The sequence below is a fragment of the Rhinatrema bivittatum genome, chromosome 4 (genome assembly GCF_901001135.1).
Source record: "Rhinatrema bivittatum chromosome 4, aRhiBiv1.1, whole genome shotgun sequence".
Taxonomy (NCBI): Eukaryota; Metazoa; Chordata; class Amphibia; order Gymnophiona; family Rhinatrematidae; genus Rhinatrema; species Rhinatrema bivittatum.
Genome location: NC_042618.1, coordinates 148,931,692 through 148,952,139, shown reverse-complemented (window position 1 = coordinate 148,952,139; position 20,448 = coordinate 148,931,692). Strand labels below are relative to the sequence as shown.

Genomic DNA, 20,448 nt, shown 5'->3' with positions numbered 1-20,448 from the left:
TGTTCTACTCCTTGAACATCTAAGTTAAAGTGGGCATGAAAGGACCTTTATCCAAGAACTATTTTCAATCTAAATAGGGTGTCATTTGCTATGCATTTTTCACATAGACACAGAATGGGAGAAAAGCCATGAACACACCACTTTTTGTTATCATTGTGTTAGTAACACTTTTTGATGAATCTAGCTAAGGTGAGAGAACATATATACATATGTGCACACAGTGAGGCCCTCCCCAGAGGTGCTCTCTCTCTCTCTCTCCCTCCCAGAAATGGCCAAAATGCTATTCCAAAAATTTATCACAAATTGCATTATGGTCATTTCAGGTATATCCCGCCCAAACTCCTCCCTGATCCCACCCAAAATTTCTGTTACAGTTTTTTTGCATGCATTAATACCATAGCGCATTTTGATGAATGACCCGGTTGGGCAGTCAGTGAAAGGAGGAAGATAGGCAGTTTTGGTGGTATACATCTAGCTAGTTGGGTTTTCAGGATTATCTAAGGGGATAATTTTCAAAAGGATTTACACATGTAAATGTAAATACTATTGTATCAATTTTCAAAAGCCATTTACCCACATAAATTGCACTTACACAGGTAAATCCTATGGACACTTCAATGATATGCATTGTAGCAATTTTCAAAAGCCCAGTTATTTGGGTAAAACCCATTTTTAAGCAAGTAAATGATTTCGAAAATCATGCCCATAATGAATATGCATGAGATAAATGTGAGAGTCTGGAATGTATGCAAATTTATCTCATGCATATTCATTATGGATATCCTGAAAACCCAACTGGTTAGGTGTGCCTCCAAGAGAGGTTGGGAAATACTGGTATATATGGTGCTTCCACGAGCAATGGGGAAGAAATTTTTTGATGAGTTTTAAGAGTTCATGTCTGGAGTTGTGTAAGTCAGTGGATTTCTCGCACTCTCCCTGGGAAGAGTTAAGGGCTAGAGTGTGGAAGACTTTGGATTTGCTGAAGGAGCAGAGAAATCTCCCTTCAGTACAGACTGGAGAGCCATCTAAGGATAAGGATCCTCAGACTAAAGGGACACCATCTTATCTTGCGGAAGACGACAACCTGAGATGTGACAAAGGAGAAATTTCATGCTTTTCACTGGGGCTTGAAGGAAGGAAAAAGCCTTAGTGGAGACCTAGAAAGAAAAGTCTTCTATAAGACTGTAATCACATATTACTTGGATATTTATGAAACTGACTACAAAGCTATTTTTTGTTAGGGGGGGGAGGTTTCATGCTTTTTGGACTGTGTACTTTGGGAGGAGGTTTTTTGGGGTTTTTTTGCTTTCTTCTGGACTGTGATCTCTTTTTGGATCTTAAAATAAATTCCTTTTTTCTGTTTTGGAACAAATCCTTCTTGGTGTGGACTGCTGTTCGGCGATGTGCAACTCTCTTGGGCCTTATAGCTTTTGTTGTCCCCCACTGGATGAATCCTGATCCAGAGGGAGCCTGGAGCAGACACTGCAGGCAGCGTGGAGGGAGAAACCGTAGGACAGGGACTGTGGCTGTGATTCCAGGATTTGGGATTCAACTGAGGGTAATATAGGGGAGCACAAGTCAAAGAGCTGTGACTATATGTGGGAGGAGGAAGAAGAGTGCTGAGGTCATCCCTTGAGTTTGGGGAGCAAGGGTGAGAGAGAGAGAACGAGAGAGTGGGGATTAGTGGGAGTGGGATGGGGTTGAAGAGAGAAAACTGATATGCATTCTGTCTCCCCATCCTCTCCTTCTTCCCTGACCAGCTAACAGCAGGCTCAGGGTGATCACAAAACAAAGAGGGCCAGTAGTAGGAGTATATTTGGTACTCTATGTGAATCTTTGGTCATGCAGCTGCCCCTCCCCCCTCCCCACCCCCACGTATCTACTTGCGTGCATACCATCAGTTTTCCGTGCCTACCTTCTGTTCGTGAGATATGCTCACACTGCCAAAATGAATGAATCAAATGGATCAACGAATGCACATCCCTAATATATTCCATGATTAGGTAAATGCCTTAGGTGCAGTCAAAAACATCAAACTGCGTGGCCATTGATATGCTGCTCTATACTGTGAATTTGCCATAAGAAGGGTCACATATCATTCTCCATGAAACTCAGGGGCACATATTATAATATATATATAATTTCTATGCATGCACCCAGTTCTACTCTTAAATTTACATTTGTATTTATGGACTTACCCATTACATTTTATAAAAATTCATATTTCTTCTCTCCACAGTGCCATTCCCAAATTCTCTAGCCCTGACTCTTACTCCAATTCTGTTAGAGAACTTTGTGGTAGCAAAAAAAAAAGTTCTTAGAGGGTTTTTTCCTCTTATGTGAAAAAACCTACTGCAGAAGGAAAGAATGCCTCAAGTATCACTGTTCGTGATCAGCAGTGGGATTATTTCAGATTGCTGCGTGACGGTATCCAGGATTCCAGATGGAACGATGACCTGAGCACATGCACCTGCATACAGATACAACACACAGCAACTAATTGTCTCTGGTTTAACCACACTAATTTTATGAAATTGGCTTATTACTTCATCCTTAATTTGCAACCTCAGTTGAATGAGCCTTACACTGTTTTCTTGTAGTCTTTTTTTTAATGCGCTTTTTTTTTTATCATTACTTCATTAAACCAGATGTTATCTTGTTTTCAAAGAGTAAGAACATCAGACTCCTTTAATACCATACAAGAGTTTTCGGTGTCATTTCTTCATTTTTTTACATGTAAAAATCTTAGCGTTAGTAAAAAGATTTAGATTCACAGAATTCAAGCATGATTGTGACAGAAACAGAGGGCAGAGGTAAGGGAAGGAGATGGTTGGAGATTGAGTAGGGTGCATAGTGAGTCCATATGCAGGGGTAAATGGGTAGTCGGGCAAGTCAAAGAGTCCTTTATCTCCTGACAATTATTATTTTACTATGTCTAACAACTTATTTACACAATGAAAAGTTGTAGCAGCCATGAGTCACCAACTAGAAGGTCAGGATAAAACAAGGGGAAAAAGACGAAACAGAAATACATTAAGGACAGGGATCTTAACTTTTTTCAACATTATACTGGAGCTAGTGACAATGAGATCGGAACTTGGGATTCCAGGTGTAACGGTTCTGTATAACCACTAGACTCAGTAGGCTTGAGAATACATTTTCAAAAGGGTTACGCATGGAAAACTAGCATCTACGTGCATGAGTTGGCTCATATTGGTGTGTACAGTACGCTGTGTATAAACATTAGACATGTGCATTTGTTTGCAACAAAATAGGATATACAGATGATATTTCCTATTTTGTTGCGTTTCGGGAGCCAACAAAAAAATAAGAAAACCCACGAAATTTTGTGTGGTTTTCTTACGTTTTTTTGGGGGGGGAGAAAGGGCACATTTAAAAAAAAAAAAATCAAACCCAACCCTTCAAATTTAATTAATTCCAACCCCCACCCTCCCTACCCCCCAGACTTGCCCGACCCCACCCACCAAGACTTACCGAAAATCCTTGGTGGTCCAGCGGGGTCCCGGAAGTGATCTCCCCCCTCGGGCTGTCGGCTGCCACTAATCAAAATGGCGCCAATGGCCCTTTCCCCTTACCATGTGACAGGGGCTATCGGTGCCATTGGTCGGCCTCGTCACATGGTAGGAGCAATGGATGGCCTGCCCCACACCAGTGTGGCAGCCAAATTTTACCACCGGGGACATCGCTTGTTTGGAGTCCCTGGTGGTACCTAATAAGGAAAGACTCTTTCCCTGCACTGGTGTGAGGTGAAATCTTAACCACAGCAGGCATGCCTGGGAGGACCTACAGCAGTGTTATAAATCTGCTGCTCAGAGTTAGCAATCTGTTATCAAGCTCCTCCTGAAGAGGGAGGAATTAGCAATCTGTTATCAATCCCTGCTGCTAGGAGTAGCAATCTGTAGAAACTGCTCCCCAGGGGCGGAGTTAGAATCTGTAATAAATCACCCCGCCACGGGGAGGTATTGGCAATCTGTTATAAGTCTGCCAGGGAGTTAGCAATCTGTTAATGATCACCCTGCCAAGGGGAAGAGCTAACAATTGTAATACTCCATAGGCAGAGTTAGTGTTCTGTAGTGGATTGGCTTCCCACAGAGTGGCAGTCGTATAATACTGCTCTAGTAGTGTAAGGAATGAACACTTGAGGTAAATTGGTGAATCCCTAGGCCGATGGCAGATGACAGCGCCCCCAGGAGGATATCCTGAGAGGGACCACCGGTTAGGCTGGAGTATGGAGACAAACACAGATAGTTCTTTATTAAACAGGAAGTAGAACCACCAGAGGTGGCAGAAGTGAGCTGATGTGCCCGGCAGAGCTGAAGTCTCTCAGATACTGGAATTGCGGTCTCTGGGTTACTGAGGTGTAGAGAGAGACTATAGGTAGTGAGTAGACAGGGTATGCTGGATACATAACCAGTAGTAGATGACACACTCACAATTGTAGATATCTGTAATGGCTTCTATGCAACAGAGAGTCTTCAGTATATTCAGGAACAGGAGCCGTAGGCGAGTGCTGGTTCCTATATGCAGTCTGGAATGAGAACTCACAATATCTGTGTATGAGATGGCTTATGGAATAGAAGAGAGACTTTGGAGGGTTTTAGGAACATAGGCTCTCGTGGAGCGAGTACCGGTTCCTATCTGCAATCTATAATAGTAATTCACAAAATATACATATATGATAACTTCTGATATAGAAGTGAGTTGAGAAGGGATTTAGTAACATGGGCCCTCGTGGAGCGAGTACCGGTTCCTATCTGCAATAATGACTCATGATCCCGTACCTGCGATAAAGTCTTAGACAGAAGGGAGTCTTCGGAGATTAGAAACATAGGCCCTTGTGGAGCAAGTACCGGTTCCTATCTGTAAAAGAACTCACTGTGTTCACATCTGCAATCGCTTCCAGGTAGTAAGGAGTCTTCTGAGCATTCAGGGACATAGGCCCTCGAGGAGTGAGTAGCGGATCCCGTCTTAGCAATCTGAAATCAAGAAGAGAGAACATAAGAACATAGGAAATTGCCATGCTGGGTCAGACCAAGGGTCCATCAAGCCCACATTCCTGTTTCCAACAGAGGCCAAACCAGGTCACAAGAACCTGGCAATTACCCAAACACTAAGAAGATCCCATGCTACTGATGCAATTAATAGCAGTAGCTATTCCCTAAGTAAACTTGATTAATAGCCCTTAATGGACTTCTCCTCCAAGAACTTATCCAAACCTTTTTTGAACCCATCTACACTAACTGCACTAACCACATCCTCTGGCAACAAATTCCAGAGCTTTATTGTGCGTTGAGTGAAAAAGAATTTTCTCCGATTAGTCTTAAATGTGCTACTTGCTAACTTCATGGAATGCCCCCTAGTCCTTCTATTATTCGAAAGTGTAAATAACCGAGTCACATCTACTCGTTCAAGACCTCTCATGATCTTAAAGACCTCTATCATATCCCCCCTCAGCCGTCTCTTCTCCAAGCTGAACAGTCCTAACCTCTTCAGCCTTTCCTCATAGGGGAGCTGTTCCATCCCCTTTATCATTTTGGTTGCCCTTCTCTGTACCTTTTCCATCGCAACTATATCTTTTTTGAGATGCGGCGACCAGAATTGTACACAGTATTCAAGGTGCGGTCTCACCATGGAGCGATATAGAGTCATTATGACATTTTCCATTCTATTAACCATTCTCTTCCTAATAATTCCTAACATTCTGTTTGCTTTTTTGACTGCTGCAGCACATGGAGCCGACGATTTTAAAGTATTATCCACTATGATGCCTAGATCTTCTTCCTGGGTGGTAGCTCCTAATATGGAATCTAACATCATGTAACTACAGCAAGGGGCCCCCGAGGAGTGGGTACCCCTAGGTAAGGTTGTGGAGGCAAAGCAGTGGAGAAAGAATTCCCCTTGCTAACTCGATTCGTAATTGCAAGCAAAGACCTTTTAAGGTGGAAGCGGATGACGTCACTACGGGGGGGCACCCCCGAGGTTCTCGCCCTTGCCGGTACAAACTCTGGAGCGCGCACGCGCCCTTACGTCATCAGGAACATGGCGGATCCGCAGCATCAGACCAGCCTGTGGATTCCAGGAAGAATGGCGAGGAGAAGCCGCGGCAGCATCTGTCCCGCAGACCCGAAGAGAGTCGCCACTAAGGTAGAGAGGGTGGAGCGAGGGTGAGAACAGGCACGAACGCAACAAGCATGCATTTAATAAGGGAACCTCCCACTGATGAGGGGGCACTAAGGGTGGGAAAGTAGTGCATTGGGGGCAGTAGTGGATGGGCATGGGGGAGGGCACTAGGGTGGCAGATTTGACCAAAATCTAGCACCAGAGTAAATATGTTTGCCTGTATAATGTTATATATATATATTAAAATATGCTTCTTAATGTTTATATATAGCCAGTTATACATTGTTAGGGCCTGTTGCATTGTTCATATTCCACAAACTTATCTCCTCTGTGTAAATGGATATTCTCGCTGTCTGCACTGCACAGCTACCTTATATTGACCTAGGATATTAGGGCTCTTCATGAAGACTGCCTGTCCAAGTAGGTGCAGGTGCCATCACATTACTTCTATGTGCAGTAATGGAGTACAAAAAAACATGCTACCCACTTTAGACATCAGTAGGATACATTATGACATATCATTATGGAAGCCCCTTTTACGTTATAATGCACACTCATCTTTTTCATCCTGTTCCTTCCCATAGATTGAGGACCTAAAAAAGAAGGCCCAATGGTTGCACGCTGTAAGAGGAGATGGCTGGACCAGTTTAGGGCTCGGTGGACTGGGGCTGGAGGTAAGATCTTTCTCTAGCCATCAAGGCCATATTCACATGGTCTAATTGGGTCCTGTTTCTATCAGCACACAAAGATAGGCCAACTGCTCTGCATGACCCTGCCTCTGCTTTCAGCTTACAAAAATCCTCATTCACACATACTTACATTGAGAATGTTCACAGGGCCACAGGCAGCACTGTCATGAGGTGTTCATTGAAATATACCATCTGGCTTAGCTGGGAAATCTTCAGATTTTTCACAACCATTCAAACATTTCTATGTATGCAAATTATATGGGCTCTATCCAACACAGCCTCATGGCCCTAGATGCCTTGCTATGTAGACCACTGCCCATCACTTCAAACCCTGTCACAGAGTCAAACATACAGCCTATTGTGTTACGAGCGCGCGCGGGCGCGGTCGTCTCGGGCGGGTGGTGAGCCCTTGGGCCACGGCAGGACCCCAGGAGGAGCCCAAGGCCACACCGTGGGAGGTGAGCTGAGCAGGCATGGTGAGCCAGGCAGGCAGGAACAGAAGCAGGGAGTCCGGCCCTCAGCCGGACCTGCATGCCCATGGTAGCCAACACGGGGAAGTTGACTAGTGAACGGTCCTCCGACTGTTCCCGGCCCTTTCGGACCCGCCGCAGGGAACGGCAATGGGCAGCAGGCCGGACAGAGGCGAGGGCAGACAGAGTCCTTAAACTGAAGACATCAGACGGGGCAGAAGCAAGACGAAGACATCAGGACAAGGGCTGAAGCGAGACACAGGAAAGGCCCAGGCGAGCAGGAACTCCGATGCTGGGATACTCACATCCGAAGCCCCCTCGGCTGGCAGAAGCTCAAGAGCCCGTGGGACGAATCCCTCCTGTTGGCCACTCCAGGGCCCAACAGGACAGAAGGCTCAGGAACCAGGTCAAGGCAGAGACAGGTAGACATCCGGACAAGGGCTGAAGCAGACACTGAAGACAAGGCTGGACGGGAACATTGCACTGTCCATCAGGGCGCCCTACTCAGCCCACCCGTGGGACTGAGTCGCGGACCACCCTGTCCCAGACGCGCCCTACACAGCCTAGGAAGGCTGGTCGCGGACCACGCTGAGAAGGAGGGCGCGGGGAAGACCCAGGCGAACAGGAACTCCGATGCTGGGATACTCACATCCGAAGTCCTTACGGCTGGCAGGCACAGGAACAAACATCTAGGCAGAGACACTGGACAGGGATCCATCAAAGCATAAGTGATCACGGAAGACCTGGATCAGCAAGTATACAGACGACTGTAGGACCTGATCCGCAGGCCGAAGACAAGCAGGAGTCGGAGTCACGGACCGGAGTCAAGGCAGGCTGAAGACAAGCAGGAGTCGGAGTCACGGACCGGAGTCAAAGCAGGAGTCGGAGTCACGGAGGACCTAGATCGGGAGAGGCCACAGGCAACTGTGTAACCCAATCCGAAGGCAGAAGACAAGCAGGAGTCGGAGTCACGGACCGGAGTCAAGGCAGGCTGAAGACAAGCAGGAGTCGGAGTCACGGACCGGAGTCAAGGCAGGCTGACGACAAGCAGGAGTCAGAGTCACAGAGGACCTGGATCAGGAGAGGCCACAGACAACTGTGTAACCCAATCCGAAGGCCGAAGACAAGCAGGAGTCGGAGTCACGGACCGGAGTCAAGGCAGGCTGAAGACAAGCAGGAGTCAGAGTCACGGACCGGAGTCAAGGCAGGCTGAAGACAAGCAGGAGGCGGAGTCACGGACCGGAGTCAAGGCAGGCTGACGACAAGCAGGAGTCGGAGTCACGGACCGGAGTCAAGGCAGGCTGAAGACAAGCAGGAGTTGGAGTCACGGACCGGAGTCAAGGCAGGCTGACGACAAGCAGGAGTCGGAGTCACGGACCGGAGTCAAGGCAGGCTGACGACAAGCAGGAGTCGTAGTCACGGAGGACCTGGATCGGGAGAGGCCACAGGCAACTGTGTAACCCAATCCGAAGGCCGAAGACAAGCAGGAGTCGGAGTCACGGACCAGAGTCAAGGCAGGCTGAAGACAAGCAGGAGTCGGAGTCACGGACCGGAGACAAGGCAGGCTGAAGACAAGCAGGAGTCAGAGTCACGGACCGGAGTCAAGGCAGGCTGAAGACAAGCAGGAGTCGGAGTCACAGACCAGAGTCAAGGCAGGCTGAAGACAAGCAGGAGTCGGAGCCACAGAGGACCTGGATCAGGAGAGGCCACAGGCAACTGTGTAACCCAATCCGAAGGCAAAGACACAGTGAACCGAAAGTCCTTAAATACTGGAGGTAGAAGGCAACTCCCTGGGAGGAGCTTGCCAGGACCGCCCACCGCTGGTCCTATAACTAGGGTAGAGAGCTGCGGGCCAGCCCCTAGGGAAGGGCGTCGCCCAACAGGAAGTCCAAACACTGAGGCTGCAAGCCACTGGCATGCCTCAGGAGCAGCTAGGCCTCTCAGGCCCTGGAGCAAGTCCTGGATGATGCGCAGGCGAGGCCCTGGCTTCAGAGCGGCCTCTGGAGGAAGGTAAGAGACCTCCTGCAGCGCAGCAGCAGGGGGGATCGCAACATATTGCACATGCAAGGCAGATTCAAACAGCCAGCTGAAATAGGTATTATGAATGTCAAAGGATTTTTCTGTCAGTTAGGCACCATGTATAGGATGACATAGCCTCATACCTAATAGCTTTTCCCTTGCCCTATACCTTCCCAACTAGAGCAATACCCTCTAACAGAATGGAAGCACATGACACACTATTGCTGCTCTCTCTTCACAGGTGACAACTTGCTGCTAGAGGAGGAAGAGGAGGAACAGGAAGAGATCGGCAACAACCCAGCCCCAGACCCCGCCGATGCGGCTGCCACTGCTGGAGAGAAGCAGGCTGCTCCTCCCCTATCCTTGCCACCATCAGAAGGAGAAGCTACAGCGGTAATGGTCCCCCACCTCCAAGAGGTATAGCCTGGATCACAGCACCCTCTCCCCATCCCAATAGGGCCTCCTCCCCTTTTGGGCCAAGGTAATAGGAACGCAGAGACCCAGACTGGCCAACCTTTACTGGCTGGGGGAGGCCCACATCACCCTTGACCTCTTCCACCTTCATCTGCCAGCCTGGCTGGAGAAGCAGCCAAGCTGGCAGATGTAAATCCTCGGCAGTTTGCCGAGGCTATGCAGATGATGCTGGAAGAGCATAGGGCAATACGAGCAGCCCTTGGGGTCTTGCTGTTGTAGCCATGTGCCAAGCTGAGGCCCAGAAGCACCAGAGCGTGGTACTGCTGGCCTTAGCTTGGTGCCAGAGTATGTTCCAGCTAGGCTCCTAAATATGCTGTCCCTGGCCTCCCTGGCCTCCCTACTGCCCCGACCCCTTTTTCTGTTCTTGTAAATAGTTTTGGTCCCTAGTTTTTCCCACCCCTGTCATTTTTTATGTAATGATCCCTTGGCCGCTTATCTTGCGGGGCATCCCTAGGTTCAGGACTGACTTGGCGGGATCCCCCTAAGGCAGACTCTGTTGGTCCTCGCATTCCTGGCCTCCATCTGGGGAAGAAGGTGTTAGTGGGTGGGATTTCCCTCCCTTCACTGCAGGAAAACAAATGAGACTGTGAACAAGGCTGGCAATATGTACAAATATAAACAGGTTTGTTAGACTATATGAATATATACACTTCTACATGACTCTGTACGTCACTAATAGGATATCAAACAGCACACTTATCTACTTGTGCTTAGTAGTCTCAGGCCATGCAACTATATATTAATGCGTGAATGCAATTAAAATGAAACTGATACATTACAAAATACTATCCTAGCCCCCTAGTTAACATGTATATGATGTTGTGTTGACCTAGAATATGATTGTTAAACTAGAATATGAATGTTGCTTTTGTAAACTGTGGTGATCTTCTTTTGGAACAACAGTATATTAAAAAAATGCTTAAATATATATATTTCTACAAGATAGCATGAACATTTAGTATTTGGCTATTTGGGGTTATTAGTCCCCCACAGTATACCACCATATAGAATAGGAGGGACCTCTTGCGTTCCCACTTAATCAAGTTAAATTTTTATCCTCCCCCTTTTATCCCAAGTCTCAACCATGTAAAAAGATACAACTGGGGCAGTCGGCAGTACTGGATGGGGAAAGGTCTGTTGTGTCTAAACCACTGCCATCCCTCCTGTACCACTTCAGCTCCGCTGACAGGTCCATGCCTTATTTAAAAGACTCAACTCTGCCACTGGAGTCCCTGCCCTCCTGGGAGGACCCAACTCCTCCACCTAGTTTACAACTGGGGGTTCTCCTTCCTCATGGGGGACCTGACTCCACCTCCTGCTCCACTATTGGGGGATGCCAAGGTCACCTCCCAATCTACCACTGGGGTCCCCTTCCTCATGGAGGGTGCAGGAACCTATCCCAATCCACCACTGTCCTTAGGCTCCTCTTCCTCAGTAGGAGGGCTTTTCCCTTGTTTGAGTTTATAGCTCCAAGCTCAAGGCTTGCCTATTGCTCAGTGATTCAGGCTCTTAACAGTCTCACTTTTCAGTGATTGCAGCTCAGCTAAACTCATGGCCAGTCATTTGCTGTTATCTAGCCTTCAGGGATATCTTCTCCTCTCAGCCAAAAGGCCAAGACCCAGGCAGGACTATGGAAAGAGAATATGTACAAGCCCTCCCATCCTCCCTGACCCTTCCTTTTTTTTTTTTTTTTTTTTTTAATTTTGCCAGATTCTCACCCCTTGTTAGTCAGGGTGAGAATCTGTTTGTTTTCTACGGCAGTTTTTCAGTACATTTTTCTCACCAATCCCTCTCATTCAGAATTCCGCAATGTAAGGCTTTCTCAGTCAACGCTCTGTAACTTAGAATTTTGCCATCCTTTGTTTTTAAAGTGATGTTTCACTGCAAGTTACCTGGAATAGGCAAGGGAGCTGTGATATGTAAATCCCCTATCTGAGTCTCTGACTCATCTATTCAATGGTCATTCAAGCACCTTCACAGTAAGAGGGCTGGCAACCTTTTTAAATCTCACACTGGTTTTTCTGGGTTGACAGCGCATGTTACATAGCTGCATTGCCCTCTTTGGTTCTGCTGCAGTTCATTTAAATGGTAGCATGCTCTTTACCACCTTCTCCCTCGGGAGGGGGGTTCATTTATTTTATTTATTCTAAATGTATGCAAATAGTTCTCTTTTAAAAATTGTATTTTAAAAAGTTTTATATTTGCAACTTTCTGTGTGTGTGTGTGTCCTTTTTTTTGTAGGGCTCGATTAATTGTGTTTGCTAGGTTGTCAGGGTTTATCTTGTTTGATCAAAAACACCTCTCCAATACTAACTGTGCCTGTGCACTGAGAGTCTCCCAGAAGTCAAGACTGATGCAATAATCATGGTGCTAATAAAATGGGCGCAGATTTTCACTGTACATTTTGTAACCCCAATATTATTTTGGGTAAACTCCCGATTGAATAAGCTAATGATATACTAATGCATCCAGAGTTTATAAATGGTAAGAAACTGTAAACTGTGCATTGGGCAAAAGAGAAATGTACATTTTAATTAGGGAAGAGGGTGGAGGCATCCCTGACAGGCTGTCTGGGTAAGTGATGGCTGCTGTCAATTATTATCCTGTTTAATGGGGGCGGCTGCCTGCACTGTGTTAGACTATTTTTTATCTTTGTGTTAACTTTTTGACTCTTTTTATAATAGCACTGCAAACTTAAACCCATCTGTAATCAGGGGTTAACTTTCCAGCACAAAATAAGGCATGCTGGCCAGATTCAGTCTCTCTGTTTCAGGGAGTAATGCTTAATGTCCTCATTGGAGGGCACTAAGCAGTATTCCTATTTGGAAACACACATTAAGTTAATGCATCAGCATTAACTTAATGTGCTCAGTGCGACTCACATAAAATAACACATAAAATAACACATATAACATACAAATAATTTAAAATCAGTACACATAAAACAACACTAGCACCAACCAATACATAGTTATTAACAATCTCCAAATGCCTCCTGGAAAAATATGGTTTTGATACTCTTTCTGAACGCTTTGACATATTTCTCCCGTCTAACATTCAATGGCAAATCATTCCATAAGGATGGAGCTACATGTGAAAATGTGAACAAAACAGAATTGAATTGGTGTCGGGGTGAACAAAATATTTATTGATCGTTTCACAGAAAGCCAGACTCGGGCCGAGTTTTGCCCATCAGCATGGGCTGCTTCAGGGGCTGTATTAATAATAAAATTAAAACTATACACATATATATATTTAATAGTTAGAGCATAAAGAAACATTTATGTTACATGATTTTATCACACGATGAGACGAATTCTCTTTCCATTTCGCTTAATGACATGCCCAAGCAAACTTTGAACACACTTTATATATGTTCCATTCGTGGGTGTGTAAAGGTTGTTCAACAGAATTTTGAACTTATACGCCGTGTTCTCCTACCGTGGCGGCATAAGGACTGCACTGGTATAAACACATGGAAAGAAAATTCATCTCATCGTGTGATAAAATCACATTTTGAAGTTTACAACACCAAGTTGCTCAGCCTGGATTGTATGATTTAGCGATGTGTTCAATCATCCTCTTACATTGAAGACACTCATCAACAATAGCCCCTGAGGCAGCTCCTATGTGAGCAAAACTCGGCCAGAGTCGGGCTTATTCTAATAAAGCCTGCTTTTTACCGATCATCTTGTTTCCCTTCGATCATGCAATAATTCACAGGTAACCCAATACAAATAATGCAACAATAGTCTAAATGCCCCAATACCAGGGCCTGAAGCACTGCTTGAAACATATTATCTGGGACCAAACATTTTATTGGCTTAAGCATTTTCAGCTTGCAAAAGGTCACTTTCACTAAATGCTTAATATGTGATTTCAGCATTAACTGGGAATCTAATAGCACTTCCAGACTTTTTATCTCTGATAGAATAGGTAAAAAACTCACCTTCAATATTCACAGGGGACAGTACTGATGCTATGGTTTTACTGACTATAGGATATCACTCTTTATCCAAATTAGTCTTGCCATCTTGGTGTTCCAATCAGATGGGAATATGAAAATAAGCCTCTGACAGATCCAAGGAAGTCAGAAATTCCACTGGCTGCACTGCCATTATCACAGAGCGTAAGGTTTCCATGCAAAAAATGAGTCACCTTCAAATGACGGTTGACCCTCTTGAGATCCAGGATGGGACGAAAGGAGCCCTCCTTCTTGAACACAACAAAATAAATGGAATATCACCCATACTTTCTTGAGATGTGGGCACCAGAACCACAGCCCTCAGCCTGGGGAGCCTTTGAAATGTGAACTCCACTGCCTGTTTCTTCTGTGGAGAGTAGAAAAGGACATCATGAATATGTCCCAAGGAACACTGTGAAATTCCAGCACAAATCCTTCTCATATCATCTCCAGGACCCACTGGTCCGACGTGTTCATGACCTACCCCTGATAAAAGAGAGGGAGACGTCCCCCCCTATCTCTTGTTCTGGAAGGTCGGTCGGCAAACCTTCATTGGGAAGCTTGGGAAGGTCCACCACCCGAGCCTGTTCCTCTCTTGGGCTGTTGAGGATGAAAGGACTCAGACCTACTGAAAGGCTGAGTCTGCTGAAAAGTCAACCCTCTGTAGGGACGAAACTGCCTGGAACCCCAGAAACAACCCCTCATACCAAAGGAGCACTGTAATTGCTACTTATCCTCCAGCAACCGAGGAACCAGAGACTCACCACTTACTAGCTAATTTCTCCAACTCACTCCCAAACACGAGCAAGCCTTTAAAGAGCATCTTGGTAAGGTTAGCTTTGGAGGCTGCATCAGCTGACCAATTTCACAACCAGAGTTGACCCTGGCTGCTATCACTGAAACCACTCCTCTGGCCGAGGTACAGACCAAATCACAGCCTGCATCTGCTAAAAAGGGGCAGCAGGTTCCAAAACCGCTCTGGAATTCCCTCCAGACTCATCAACCTCCTGAGAGAGAAGCAGACAAGATTGTGCCACAAGGGCACAACAGGAAGCAATCTGTAAAGTCATCACCACCACCTCAAAGGCTTGCTTAATAATAGCCTCAATCCTTCTATCATGTACATCCTTCAAGGCCTCTCTTCCGTCAATGGGGATAGTCGTCCGCTTAGAGACGGCACATACCAGTGAATCCACTTTGGGAAAACGCAAACTCTCTCTCAAAGCCGGATCCAGGAGGTACAGGTCTTCCAGTGTCTGACCCCCTTTAAAATTTACCTCTGGGGCATCCTATTCCAGATCAATAAATTCCTGAATGGCATCCATCACAGGAAAAAACAAGGGGCTTTACGTAAGGAAACCAAAATGGGATTCTTCCATGGCTCCGACATGGAATCCGAACCAGGGAAACCCAGCTGTTTCAAAGTCTGGGAAATCAGGGCTGCCTGTTCATCTCTATTAAGAACCGCAACATGGTTCAATACAGATCCAGTCCTTGAGGAATTTCCCATCTTCCAGGGAATCAGGATCAATCTCATCATCAGTGCCATCCGGATTCCTGTCGGAAACACCTGCACGGAACCAAGGACTGGAAGAGGGAGGAGCCACTGGCTGAGGGTCCGACCGGAAGAAAGGCTTGTAAGCCTTTGAAAAAATTCCACTCAAGAAAAAGCAGCTGGGTCCAGATCAAGCCCAAAAGGAACTGGAGCTGGTCCCACAGAACTGCCTTCACCAGCAAAGGAGCTCGTCAAGGGAGAACCAAGATCTGGTATCCCCCCAGTCAAGGCCATGACCAAATCATCATCAGAATGGGAGGAGCCAAGCTTAGCAAAATACGAGGAAGACAACTCTCCCTGAGCGTCTGAGCAGTGCTGACACAGGTTAGAAGCCAGGTCAGGCTGAGAAGCCCTAATATGACAGGCAACACAAATAGGAAGATGCTTAGGCTTCTTGCTTACTGGCGCCATTGCGGCAGTAAACGGGCATCTGAATGGCCTCGCGCTCAAAGGGGGAATGCACACAAAAAATAAGCGCCTAGAAGAAAGTACGCGAAGGCGCACACACAACTTGTGCACCAAGCTAAGCGAGTTAACAGTGAAAAATTTATGAGTGTAAAAGGCGGGCCCAAAAACCAAGCGAACAACGTGTGCGCAGAGCCAATGCTCTGCACACACTGTCGGCCTGTAGAGGGCAGCAGAGCATGCACAGGAATGTGTGAAAAATGCCGCAGCGTCCTACCACGTGGCATGCAAGAAAAACGCCTAAGTGCAGTGCCTAGCCCACCGGGGACGCTCAACCCACCAGACTACCCAGTTCCCCAACGTCAATGGAAGTGGGAATGAACGTCAGTATGGTGCGCCAAGCCCGGAGACCAGAGAAAGTCCTGAAACCGCTTTAACTGTCTCTGATTCAAAGGTAAAACTTCTCTTTTTTTTTTTAAATCTTACCTAAGCTCAGTGCTTACTGACTGAGTACAGAAACGGTCTCAGCTGTGGGGGCAGAGGGTATCTGCCGTCACCACCACGCTCGGCCTCCTGCACCCGCTGCCTTTTAGCTGAACTAGCAGCTAGGTCCACACCGGGAAACTCAGCTACCAGACCAAGGCAAACCTCAGAGAGACCACGGAAATCACCACAGGAATTCTCAACTGGGGAAGGGACCTTGAGAGTGGGGCTTTCTTTTCCTTAATTTAGAATTTCAAATTTCTCCTTCCAAAAAGCTCAAAGCAATCCCCGTAGAGAGATGCATGTCCACCATCTGCTGGAGACGGAGAATACTGGCAGGCTGGGGTCATTGCAGGGCTATATATACTGTGACGTCAGCTTGCTCCATCTCCATCTGTTAGCAGGGGAGCATAAACCTACTGGTCCTGGGTCCATGTGACTACACGCTAGGAAATTATATATATATATATACACTATTGTAACCAACTGATTGATGACATTAGTGAGACTTTCATATCTTGGGGCTAATATTCATTGCACCTACCTATTCCAGCAACTTACTTCTCAGTGCCTACAATTATAATCATAGGTGCACGGTGTCTTTATGTATTTTTTAGCTTTTTCTATTTGCATTTAAAAATAAAATGGAAATGGAACATTTATCTCAATTGAAATGACTTGTCTTTGTGCCTTCGTTCTATCTTGTAGATACAAAATGTTCACAAAATCCAAATATTACTTTCAATCAAATGAGCTACATCAGAAAAGCATTATATTAACATCTCAGAGAAAAGGATGTTTCAAACCTAGAGAACTGACATGACAAATAGCATTAAATAGATAACAATGGAAGAAATTTTGAATAGTAAATATATGAATTAATCATTCTAGTTTTCAAATTTATTTTAGAAATAATCCATTCCAAAAGAGAACATTTATGAAATACAAAAATACCAAACTTTTTTAAACATTAAAAACTCCTGTTTAAAAAAAAAAAAATTCAACTACTAAATATCAAAAAAATTGAACTCAATAGAGCATTTTACCTCTCTTGCTATGGCCAAGATAGAAAAAAGGAACAGAGTACAACCAAAAAATTATATAATGTTATGATCTCTTCCTGCCATTATTCTAATACTCTGTTCTTACAGTTGTTGTATAATGTAAAACCAAAGGCTAACCTTAAGTCATTATTATCTAAGAGATAACCTGCCAAACAGTATATAGGTTGTGTGCCTGTATGCTTGTAAATAGCATGTAAGCACCTAGGTGCCATTTTATAAACGTCAAGAGAATGTGCATTCTTCCATTTTCATGTATAAATGCTAACAGGAAATGAAGGAGTGGTCTGAGGTATTCCAGAGTATGGTTCAGAAGTATGCCTGCAAGTTGCTATTTTGTAAGCGATATACATGCATCTATTACTGAACTTGTCTAAACATATACACCTACTAATTAACTTGCACGAGTGGAATCGGATGTGTCTTTTTCTCTGGAGTTTTTGGCTTGAAGCTCCTGGTGAACTTGTGGTGGTTCAGGGTGACGCGCTGGAGGGTCTGGGTGAACTGGTGAAGGTCTGGCTGAACTGGTGGAGGTATTGGTGAACTAGTGATTCAATGTACACATGAAAGTAAGGATTTTCTGAAGCAGAGTACGTGCTCTGTGTTTAATTCTAGTTACCTTATTATGCACACGTTCTTACAATTATTTTGCATGTAAATTATATGCATACATTTTTATAAAATAGGTGAAGAATGTGTGTTCCTGAGTTGCAAATATACATGTGTTTTAAAACATTCTTGCATACTACTGAGGCAGAAATACATGATATTTTTTAAACTGTGTGGCTCCGCACACACAAGTAACTTCTAAAATTTAACATTGTACGTTAGTATGAATAAAGAAGTCTGCATTTATAAAACATTTATTTTACATGAAAAGAAGAATATGATACTGTTTGTACATTCTCATTTATCACTTTAACTTAATTTCCCACCTATCCAGTCCGGCTTGAGGCTGGTTACAGAAATATAAAAAAAAAAAATACAGTGCAAGAATTTAGATCAAAGCTTATAGTTTTTGCTCAAAAACAACAAAACTATTTACAACACAGGATATTCAAGAGAGAAAATAGAATCTAAAATATGCAAACCAAATTTCAACAATTTGTGCTACATTTTATAGATGATCTGTATTAGAAAGACTGGACATTCACATTTACTTTCCTTACTTTCAGTTTAGCAAATGTAAAAGCAAGTTTTTTCAAGTCAAGGTTTAGTGCAATTTCGTTTTCTATTGACAAGGTTGCTAGACCAACAAGTCTTGCATCATTGAGGAACGAATATGCTTTAATCCAGGGGTAGCAGAACACCTTTTTGGTTGGGGGAGGTGTGCAAATTTCCCTGAACTCCACCCCATATCCACCCCAACTATTACGCTCTTACATACATTGGGTTTGGGGAGGAAGGAGGGTAAGGGATCTGGGAATACGAAGCGAGGCGATCACAGAGGAGGGAAATGAAGGAAACCTAGGGAGAAGATGTAGGCAGATATGGGATGGAGGATGTCAGAGGGAGAGGGAGGAGACGATGCAGGATTCAGAGAGGATCAGGAAAGGGAATGCAAGGAAAAGAGGGAGGGGAGGTCAGGAATGGGATGGAGGAGGAAGGATCAGGAATGGGAAGCAAGGGGTATTGGGGATGGGGTGAATGAGAAGGAGGTAGGAAGATTGGATGGGATAGATAAGGAAGGAAGCCACAGTCCTCCATCAAACCTTCATCCCCTCTTTTCCTTATTCCTCGTTCCAAAGCCCCTTTGATCTCTCACACTCCTTTTTTCACTTTCTCCTCCCACCCAATCCATTAATTCATGCTGGTTCACTGCTTCCTCCCTCCCCACAAAACCCTCCCTCTCCCAGGTTCATTCCTGCCCTCATCCCATCTCTCTCTATCCCTCTCCCTGCTGCGATCCTCAGTTCACTCGATCCCTCCCTCCCCCCCCCCCCCAATCCAGTTTACTCTTTCCTGCCTTTGCCTCTATTCCCAGTTCATGGTGTCCCTTCCCCTAACCCCCTCCCCGTAATCAGTTCCCTATCTTCCTTACACACAATCCCCGGTTCACTTTGTCCCGCCCTCTCTCCCCCTGCAATCCCCAGTTCGCTCCCTCCCTTCCCTGCCCTTATCTTCAGTTTGCCCCCTTCCTCCCTCCCCTACAACTCAGTTTGCTCTCTCCCTCCTTTGTCTCCATTATGTCCCTTTCCCCTCGCCCGTGATCAGTTCACTACCTTCCTTACCCAATCCCCAGATTGCTCTCTCTCCCTGTGTTTCTAAGTTCACTCCTTCCCTTCTTTTCCCTATCCCCAGTTCAGTCCATTCCTCCTTCCCTTCGTCCCATCCCGAGTTCACTCCATCCCTCCTCCCTTCCTGATCCCCAGTGTGTTCTCCCCCTCCTGGTGTTGCCGAGTCACTCCCTCTATGAGCCCTTGGATCCGCTCCCTCACTGCTGATTAATTTAAACCAGAGGAGGAGGATGAGAGGGGAGCTTTGTAATGCCTCCTCCTCCCCCCGTTTCCAGGCCCCAGCATGACTCTGGCGTTTGGCATGGGAGGAGGAGGAGGAGAAGGTGGTGCCACAGAGCTCCTGTCTCTTCCTCCTCCTCCTGTTTAAGTTAATCAGCAGTGATCCGGGGCGACGGGTGGGAAAGGGGCAATGCTGCAAATGCCGTCGCATTGCCACAATGCATTTTACTTAAAAACGTCCCCCTCCCGCAGAAATTTGGTAAGTGGGAGGGGGAGGAGTCTGATGAATTTTGGAGGATACATGGTCCCCTGCGGCCTCCCTCTCTGCTGATGTCTATGTTCTAATCGTTTAGCAGGGTCATCATAATTCAAATCAATGTCACTTTCTTCTCCACGCCCTCTCAAATCTTGATTCTGTTGGACCTCACTTGTTTGATCTTCTGTATTCACAAGTTCCTCAAACTCTACTTCAGATTGTGAAACTGTAGGCAAAACAGTCATCTCTGCTTCAGTTTCAGACAGATCCCTTGAACTACCTTCATCTTGATGCTGTAGATGTAAATATTTAAAGAAGGAATCTTCTTGTTTTGCATGTTCTTTTTCCTTTTCAGCTCTCTGTTTATGATACTGTTCCCCAGACAAATTTTTTCCCATCTGCCATGACAGGTCAACTGGAAAATTACAATTTTGTACCAAATAGATATTTTTCCTAGAGAAACAGGATATTCAAA

General features: G+C 45.5%; 1 long non-coding RNA gene across 1 annotated transcript in view; it reads left to right on the top strand.

Annotated features, from left to right (window-relative positions):
• LOC115089465 overlaps window positions 1-11,960 on the top strand; it is a 33,314-nt gene extending 21,354 nt beyond the window's left edge. The window contains exons 3-4 of the long non-coding RNA XR_003856093.1: window positions 6,726-6,815; window positions 9,561-11,960. This is a non-coding gene — a long non-coding RNA (uncharacterized LOC115089465). The remainder of the gene's footprint in view (window positions 1-6,725; window positions 6,816-9,560) is intronic.
• The last annotated feature ends 8,488 nt before the right edge of the window (window positions 11,961-20,448 follow it).